The 8,691-nt window shown below is 35.7% G+C and overlaps 1 pseudogene; it reads right to left on the bottom strand.

Moving 5' to 3' along the window:
• Positions 1 to 3,651: 3,651 nt before the first annotated feature.
• Positions 3,652 to 4,866, bottom strand: LOC147912629 (olfactory receptor 5AS1-like; annotated as a pseudogene).
• Between the last annotated feature and the right edge of the window lie 3,825 nt (positions 4,867 to 8,691).

The raw sequence follows: 8,691 nt of genomic DNA, 5'->3' as shown, positions 1-8,691 counted from the left end.
GATAATATGTATAGATAAATAAAATAATGAAGTCTCATGTCAATCCAAATATTGTACAAAAATCAGGGAATTATTACAAAATTATATACAGTTGTGAGGACCCCAATAGGAAAATATGAGAGTGTCTTTAGACAAAAATGGAAGATATTACCATATAATAAGATAAAAAAGAATTTCAAAATCCAATGAAACAGTCAATGGAGGAATGGAGTTAGCTACGTAATGGAGCAGGGTTGCAGCCTAAAAGCAGAAAAAAATCCAGTATGGAAAATGTAGTGAAATCAATGGCACATGTTGTAAACCAACTCCTTAATAATTTATGAAGTCACTGTTACAATAACTCTAACAAGGGATCAGTGTCAATGAGAAGAAGACAATCTTATATGCTGGTCAAAAATCTCTTGGCTGATATGCAACTTCAGTCTTCTGAGATGGAATCCCTGACTTTCTTGAGCTGATTTAATTGCTTCATAATAATCGAGTAAGTATTTTTGACCCCAAGGTTAGACTAAACATGGAAATGATGAAGTTAAACTCATTAAACATTACGGTTAAGAGAATCTGGGAAATTAGGTCATCAGATTGATCATATTTGTGAAACCTACTTCAAATAAATAATTCAGAAATTGATGTAGAGCTGGGATTTTGTTGAAAATTGAAGGGAATTTTCTATGTTTGTTTATATTATCAAAGTAGATCTTAGAAATGAATCAAAATTAGGGAAATAAGATAATGTAGAACAAAATAAATAAAATCATATCTGAGATGTTCTTACCAAAGTTTATTCTGACATGTTCAGGCAGCAACCTCAGTCTTTTTTGTTTTTAAAGTTTTTTTTTTTTTGGTGTTTTGGGGAAGATTGCCCTGAGCTAACATCTGTTGCCAATCTTCCTCTTTTTCTTTTTTCTCCCCAAAGCCCCAGTACATAGTTGTATATCCTAGTTGTAGGTCCTTCTAGTTCTTCTATGTGGGATGCCACCTGAGCATGGCTTCATGAGTGGTGAGTAGGTCCGTGTCCAGGATCCAGCCGGCAAACCCCAGGTCGCTAAAGCAGAATGAGTGAACTTAACCGCTGCGCCACCAGGCTGGTCTCGACCTCAGTCTTATAGGTTTCATTTGCCTTATGGACAAAAAATTATCTTGAACAAATTTAGTGGTTCTCACCCAGTGATAATTTTCCCTCCAAGGGGACATTTGGTAATGTTTGGATACATTTTGGTTGTCATAAATAGGGCAGATGCTACTGGCATCTAGTAAATAGAGACCAGGGATGCTGCTAAACACCCTAAAATGTACACAGTAGCCCTCCGCTCATGAACGAAGAATTATTGACCCAAAAAGTCAATTACGTTGCTTTTAGAAACTCTGGGCCAGATAAACTCTTAACAATTTTATAGTTTATAAATACATTGTAGTTTATTTATCTTAGGCTAACTTACTTTGGAAAATTAAAAAGAAGTCTTAGCTGGGTGGGCCCAGCGGCATAGTGGTTAAGTTCACCCACTCCACTTTGGTGGCCCAGGGTTATGGGTTTGGATCCTGGGCGTGGACCTACACAGTGCTCTCAAGCCATGCTGTGGCAGCATCCCACATACAAAAAAATAGAGGAATATTGGCACAGATGTTAGCTCAGGAACAATCTTCCTCCCAAAAAGTCTGTGCTTTAATAGATCCCTATTAAGAAGCAGATGGGCTTCCTCATGCAGCCTAATGTCCATTAACACAATGGATGGATGACTAGAAGACATCAGCTCATTCTATGATACTCTCGTCAATGTCTTTTAACAGGAGAATACATTAAAATTAAAAGAACAATTCAAAATAACCTGCAAACTTCAGAAATTACTAAAAAAATAAGAACAAATGAATGGCATTGTACCTTGTACTCTGGCAAAGTCTTCACAGTAAGGCAAATGTTTTAACTTGATGAGAAGCGACTAAATTGAACACTGAGTTTGCTTTTTTGCTCTCTAGCAACATCTCAGAATATTTGGAATGCTTCACTGATATTTAAAAATGGCCCAGTTTCTTCTAGGGATTCAAACCCTGACTGTTGCCTTAAAATCAAATAGTAATATAATGGTGATAAAATAATGAACAATGATATGCCATTGCATTGTAACGAGGCTTTACATATATTCTAGGATATTTATACATATTCGATTATCTAATTCTCTAATACATGTACTAGTAGCTTTATGTATATTAGTTCATTTACTCCTCAAAACAACCTATTTCCATTGGCAATATCTTATCATCTCCATTCACAAGGTTACAGCCAGTATAAACTAATCCAGTCATTTATATTTTCATAATTACTACAAAATACACAATATTACATATTCACATGTATGCAATTTATTTCTTCAACTTTGTCAAGATAAAACAAAAAGAAAGTGGAGATTGAAGGACGAAAAGCAACCACAGAAAATGTTTGATAATTTAATCATCAAAATTGATTCCAGAGGGCCAGCATGGTGGTATAGTGGTTAAGTTTGCGCACTCTGCTTCGGTGGCCCAGGGTTCTCAGGTTCGGATCCCGGGCACGGACATACGTAGCACTTATCAAGCCATGCTGTGGCAGGCATCTCACATGTAAAGTAGAGGAAGATGGGCACAGATGTTAGCCCAGGGCCAATCTTCCTCAGCAAAAAGAGGAGGATTGCCAACAGATGTTAGCTCTGGGCTAATCTTCCTCACCAAAAAAAACAAAAAAAAAAAAATTGATTACAGAGAAAGCAGTGCTTATACTTCAATTGCTTTGCAGTGTCAATTTACAGAATAAGATGATCAGAGCAATTGTTCACTTCTTCTTGAAGATAGAGCCTCAAAGATTATGTCAATACCATATGTGAAATATAGTTAATAATGTATAGGGTATATAATCTTGATGATGGTTACAGACTTGTTTGATTTTCACATGCACCCACTGTGAATGGAAGAGTAGAGAATCTCTTATAGCAATCAGTCTAGCCCAAAGAGAAACAATGTGTTATAACTTCACTCTCTCCTAATATCAACAAGACTATTGCTGTGTGCCTTCTGATTTCCTGAGAACTGGTGAAACCACCATCACCCATCATGAGTAATATCAAATTTCCCTGATTATAAATGGTCTGTAAGTGCAGAATGTAGACTTACTTTGCCAAACATGAAAAGCTACATTTACTCTTTCATCCATCCATTCCATTCGTTTATCCATTAAACACACATGTAATGAGGATATGCCATATACCAGGTATTATATGGGTATTGGAAAAATAAACCAAGATACATATTCTCTGCTGCCAAGGAGCTTCCAATATGGGTGGGCTGACAGACAAGTCAAAATATACCTTCAATATAACATGATAAAAAAAATATAAGATATCAATGTACAAAGTATTTTGAGAACATTAATTGGAGAGCAATTATTATTATTTATTTTAACTCAGGAATGTTTCACAGAGCAGGAGAATTTTGAAAAGAACATTTCTGTGAGAGAGGAAAAAAGGATTTTACAGTATTGAAGATGAAAATTTATTTATATTTCTGGAAAATGGTGATATCTTTAAAATACTTGACATATAAGGTGTTCATGGCATAGTGATAATGATGAGATTGGAAGGACAGGCTATGCCTTGAATATCCTTAAATGATTTAAATTCTTTTTCATTTGAAAGTCCAGTTTCTTTCTAATAGCCTTATTTATTTGTTTATTTATTTATTTTTTGCGAGGAAGCTCGGCCCTGAGCTAACATCCATTGCCAATCTTTCCCTTTTTGCTGAGGAAGATTAGATTAGCCCTGAGCTAACATCTGTGCCCATCTTCCTCTATCTTGTACATGGGATGCCACCACAGCATGGCTTGATGAGCGGTGCGTCAGTCCACACCAGGGATCCGAACCTGCGAAACGCGGGCCTCTGAAGCAGAGCACAGCAACTTAACCCCTAGGCTGCTGGGCTCGCCCCTCTAATAGCTTTTTGAGGGCATTTTTTACATCCTTGTTTCTGAAACTGTAGATTATTGGGTTAAACATGGGAAAGACAACAGTATAAAACACTGCAACTACCTTATCAGCGTCTAGGGAATAGCTGGTGGTGGAACATAAGTACATAATCAGGAGAGTTCCATAGAACAAGGTGACGGCTATGAGATGGGAAGCACAGGTGAAGAAAGTTTTGCTTCTACCACCTGAGGACTTTATGCTCAAAACAGTGATGAGGATACAGAAGTAAGAGATAAATATGACCACGAAAGTGCTGGTTTGGATGAAGCCACACAAGGCAGAGCAGAAGCTCTTTGAAATGGGTATCAGCGCATGATAAAGCCAGGAAAGGTGGGATATCACAGAAAAAATGGTTGATGATATTGGAGCTGCAAAATGGCAGCCTGAATGCGAGGCAGACGTGTACCATCGAAGTCAGACTTCCACTGAAGTATGCCAACACAATGAAGCAGATACAGATTCTCCTAGACAAAAGTGTAGGATAGAGCAGTGGGTTACAGACGGCTGCATAGCGGTCATATGCCATTGCTGCCAGGATCAGGCACTCAGCATCAGCAAAACAACCAAAGAAAAACATTTGTAGTGCACAGCCATAGGGAGAGATGCTTTTCCTGGATGCTAAGAAATTAACCAGCATTTTAGGAGCAATTGCTGTTGAATAGCTGATGTCTAAGAAAGACAAGTTGCTGAGAAAGTAGTACATGGGGGTTTGAAGGCTTGGACTGATGTTAACTAGGATTATTAAACCTATATTTCCCACCACAGTTAGTGTATATACTATGAGAAATACCAAGAATAGTGTGGCTCTGAGAGGGAGATAATCTGTGAATCCAGCAAGTAGGAACTCAGTTGGCATGGTATAACTTCTCTCCAGCATCTTGGTTTTCTTGTTTTTCTCATCCGAAAGAGATGGTATCAGAAGATGTGAGTTGACTTGAGTGATCAATAAACCAATATCTTTATTCTCCCTTCTAAGGAAGCAAAGAGAAGGATAATAAAATCAGTTATTGCATTTTCTGATTTTTTTTTTCTTTTTTGTCTTTTTCTTTAATAGAGGTAATTAAAAAATCTTTATTGATACCAGAGGATGTAATTCAGAAGTGGTGTTTTGAGATGCAGTAACTCCTTAAAAGATGTGCACATTAAGAAATGATATTAGTTCCATTCAAGCTGAAAGGGGATGAATGTGGCTCAGTTGATAAGACCCAGTAGAATAATGAGAATAGATAAAATCTTTAAAGGCAAAGCTCTATGTGTCAACCCTAAAATCACATTCTTCCGTGTGAAGGAAAATAAAAAGTTGAGAAAAATTCTAAGGAAAAAAGTGCCTGAAGGTAAACCAGATAATTCCACAGAAGAATATCTGTGATCTTGGAAGGTAGTTTACCATAACAGTTAAAGCACAGTAGTTATGTAAGCGATGACTGGGTTCAAATCTTACCACATTACTTAACTGTTTGTGTGACCTTCATAAAGTTATTTAACCAGTTTTTGATGGATAGAGGAATAAACGAGTAGATATTTGTAAAACATTTATGTAAGTGGTACATAATAAACACTAACATGAGTATTTATTTAATACTATTTGTTAAAGCAAATAAATAGAACTTTTTATTTCTTTTTAATTGCTTATTTAATAGCTTGAAATACCCAGATAGTTGTCTCAAAATTCATCTTATCTGTGGCGTCACGGATACATGATATGTGCTCTCTTATAAAGAAAAGCCATTGTGTGTGTGTTATTTGTATGTGTTCTATGCAAATGCATTGTCTGAGACCTGGGCTCTAATTCTGGTTCTACTACTACAAATCATGTCATCTTTATGTCTTCACATCCTCGTTCATAAGTCAGACCTCTTCTCTTTATTACGTAGACTGTCATCTAAGGCAAATGAGACTGCGCATATTCAAGAGCTTCATAATTCCTTAGTTAATTTGTATATTTGTTTAGAGATTATTAATAGAGATTGTTAAAATCAGGCAAGTTCATCAAAACGTGCTTTAGTTTCTCACTGGAAACAACAAACGAACAGACATGAAAATTAAAAACTACACAAACTCTCACCAAACAGACATGAAGTATAGCCACCATCACCACGACAACAAAGGGAAACTGTAATTTTCTTTTCCTCGAACAGTTTTCATTTGGGTTTTCTATGAACTACAGCCCTGGTATCTTCTGCTCTAGTACCTAGTTGTCTGCATTAATGAGAATGACGATGATGATGAAAGCAATCAATAATAGTTAAAATCATGGAGAGTGGGCCAAGATATTTTCTAAGCACTTGACATGCATCATTTTGTTTAATCTTCATATTATCCTATGAGATGGATATTATTATTTCTGTCTTTACAGATGATAAAACTGAAGCTTAGAGATGTAGATAAATTGCTCAAGTATATATAGACAGATTCCAGTTCTCACTCCTTAACCAAAATACTATGGTGCCTCTAATGTTGAACTATTTCCTACTGCTGAAGGAATTTTACGATATATTGTTTAAATAGAGAATGTTGGTTCTGAAAGAACCTCAGGAATTGTCTAATCCACACCCTTACCTTTCAGATAGAGTGACTAAGTCACATTCACAAGATCAGCTAGCAAGTGACATGTCCACTAATGATTTTAATGAGTGCATATCTTAAACAAGTTCTGAGATCAAAGTCTGATTTATCTTCTTTGAGTCCCCACAAAACCTACAAAACTGTCTAGAGGGTATCTGTAGTCAGTTGTTGAATGACTGACTGAGCACTCCAGAGCAATTTCACTTTTCTTGAAGGATTCATCTCATACTACGTTAAACTGAGAACAGAGCAATCTAAAATAAGTTGAACCCAATTGATTCTCAGGGAAATCTCATCTGACAAAACTGCTATTACTAAAAGAAACCTATGAATGGATTTTTATTTTCTACTCTCTTTGAAGTATGAACATGGAATTTAGAGGAGAGAAAAATAAGAGCTAACCACACTCAATTTGCTCTCCATTTCAAATGGCACTGTGCTGTAGCGGTTAAACACACAGGATTTAGAGTTAGGCAGGATTGAGTTTAACCTCAGATGTGACATCTAATGTTCTGCCAAGTCATTGAATTTCTCTATGCCTAAATGTCTTTGTTTAATTAGCATGATAATATACTATATGGTTGAAACCAGGATTAACTTAGATAACTTATATCACTGTTTACAGAGCTTGTTGTATTTTAGATGCATAAAAATGTATCCATTGTTATCTATTATTACTATTAATGCCATTAGGATTATTTAATCATTCAATATCTTATCTCAAAATCATAAGTTTCCTGAGTTGATAATTATAAGAAAAAACACAAAATAGTCATACTGTACATGAACATGTGTATGTGCTCATAGAAACTGAGGTTTGGCTTACTAGTGAGATTTAGCTTAGTTAATTTAGCTTACTAAATTAATTAGACCATTGAATTTCCCAAAATTCCAAAATAGGCACAGTCAGCTTCCTCCTCATGGCTATAAGGGGCACAAATGAATCAGGCAGTAATTTTTGGAAAATGCCATGGGTAAGGTAAGGTCAGATTTATGCCCCCACCATCTCTCACCCATCCTCCCAGCCCACACACAAAGAAACTAAGAAAACCCCACAGAAAGTCAGTGAAGATACATTTTACTAAGGTAAATCCATTCTCTTTGCAACACTCATAACAGCCATTTTGTTGATGCGTTAGGGAATCAGTCACCTACCTTCGCACCATCTAGAATTTTGAATTGTAGAATTTATTTTGCACAAGAGACTGACAACTTCTCTCCAGATTTTGCAAATAGGTCTTATAAGGGATGAGTATTTATCTTCCAGTCTATGACAAGTGGAACATTACCCCAAGATAATCCCCAACCCCAGGAGGCCTTGGGACAAGCAATTACTTTATTTCCAGTGATGTGGCATGAATTAGTTATTTTACATAAGAAAGATGAAGAACCATAACATAATGGACTATAATGTAGCCAGTTACAGCATAACATATATCTCCATTACTGGGAGATCTTTGTTTAAAAAGCAACAAAAACAACAGAAAAAAATCCTTAATCATAACAGCCAATAAAAAAGAGTGATTTCTCCTGTAAATTCTAGGATTTCTATCAGATACTTAAAGATACTTTAAAGCATTTAGTTATGTGAGAGAATTCTAAAGTATAAGCTCAATATTATTGAGAAGAATCCCAGGCACTCTAATTTTTGTTTGTTTCTCAATTATCCCAGTTCCTATAAGGAAATATGCCTTAAAGGATAAAAGTAAGACGGAAGAATAAAAGTTTATGACTCAAACAATCTAGGTTTGAATATTAATTTTGCCATTTCACAATTGTGAGACATTGAGCTCCTTATTTAATCTTATTTTTACTAATTTTTAAATTGTGAATAATAATTGTCCACCTCATGGGATTCTTGTGAGGATTGAGATAACACATGTAAATACTTAGCCCCTTGTTCAGCAGATTATACTCATTTAATGACCGTTCACTGTCTTTTGTAATTATAACAGTATTTACAGCAGTATTTCTTAATATTTTAAAATGCATTTTAAATTTTAACTTCCTTTGAATTATTGACAATGGTATAGACTCTATACTTTAAGACTTAAGGTGGACAGAATGGAGAGTGGATAAATACAGGTTGCCAGACTCATTGCAAACAACTGGCTTCTTTCCTAGATCTGGTAGGAAG

Source organism: Ceratotherium simum, chromosome 34 (assembly GCF_057802395.1).
Source record: "Ceratotherium simum simum isolate JZ-2026a chromosome 34, ASM5780239v1, whole genome shotgun sequence".
Classification (NCBI taxonomy): domain Eukaryota; kingdom Metazoa; phylum Chordata; class Mammalia; order Perissodactyla; family Rhinocerotidae; genus Ceratotherium; species Ceratotherium simum.
This window is presented reverse-complemented; position numbering and strand designations above follow the sequence as displayed.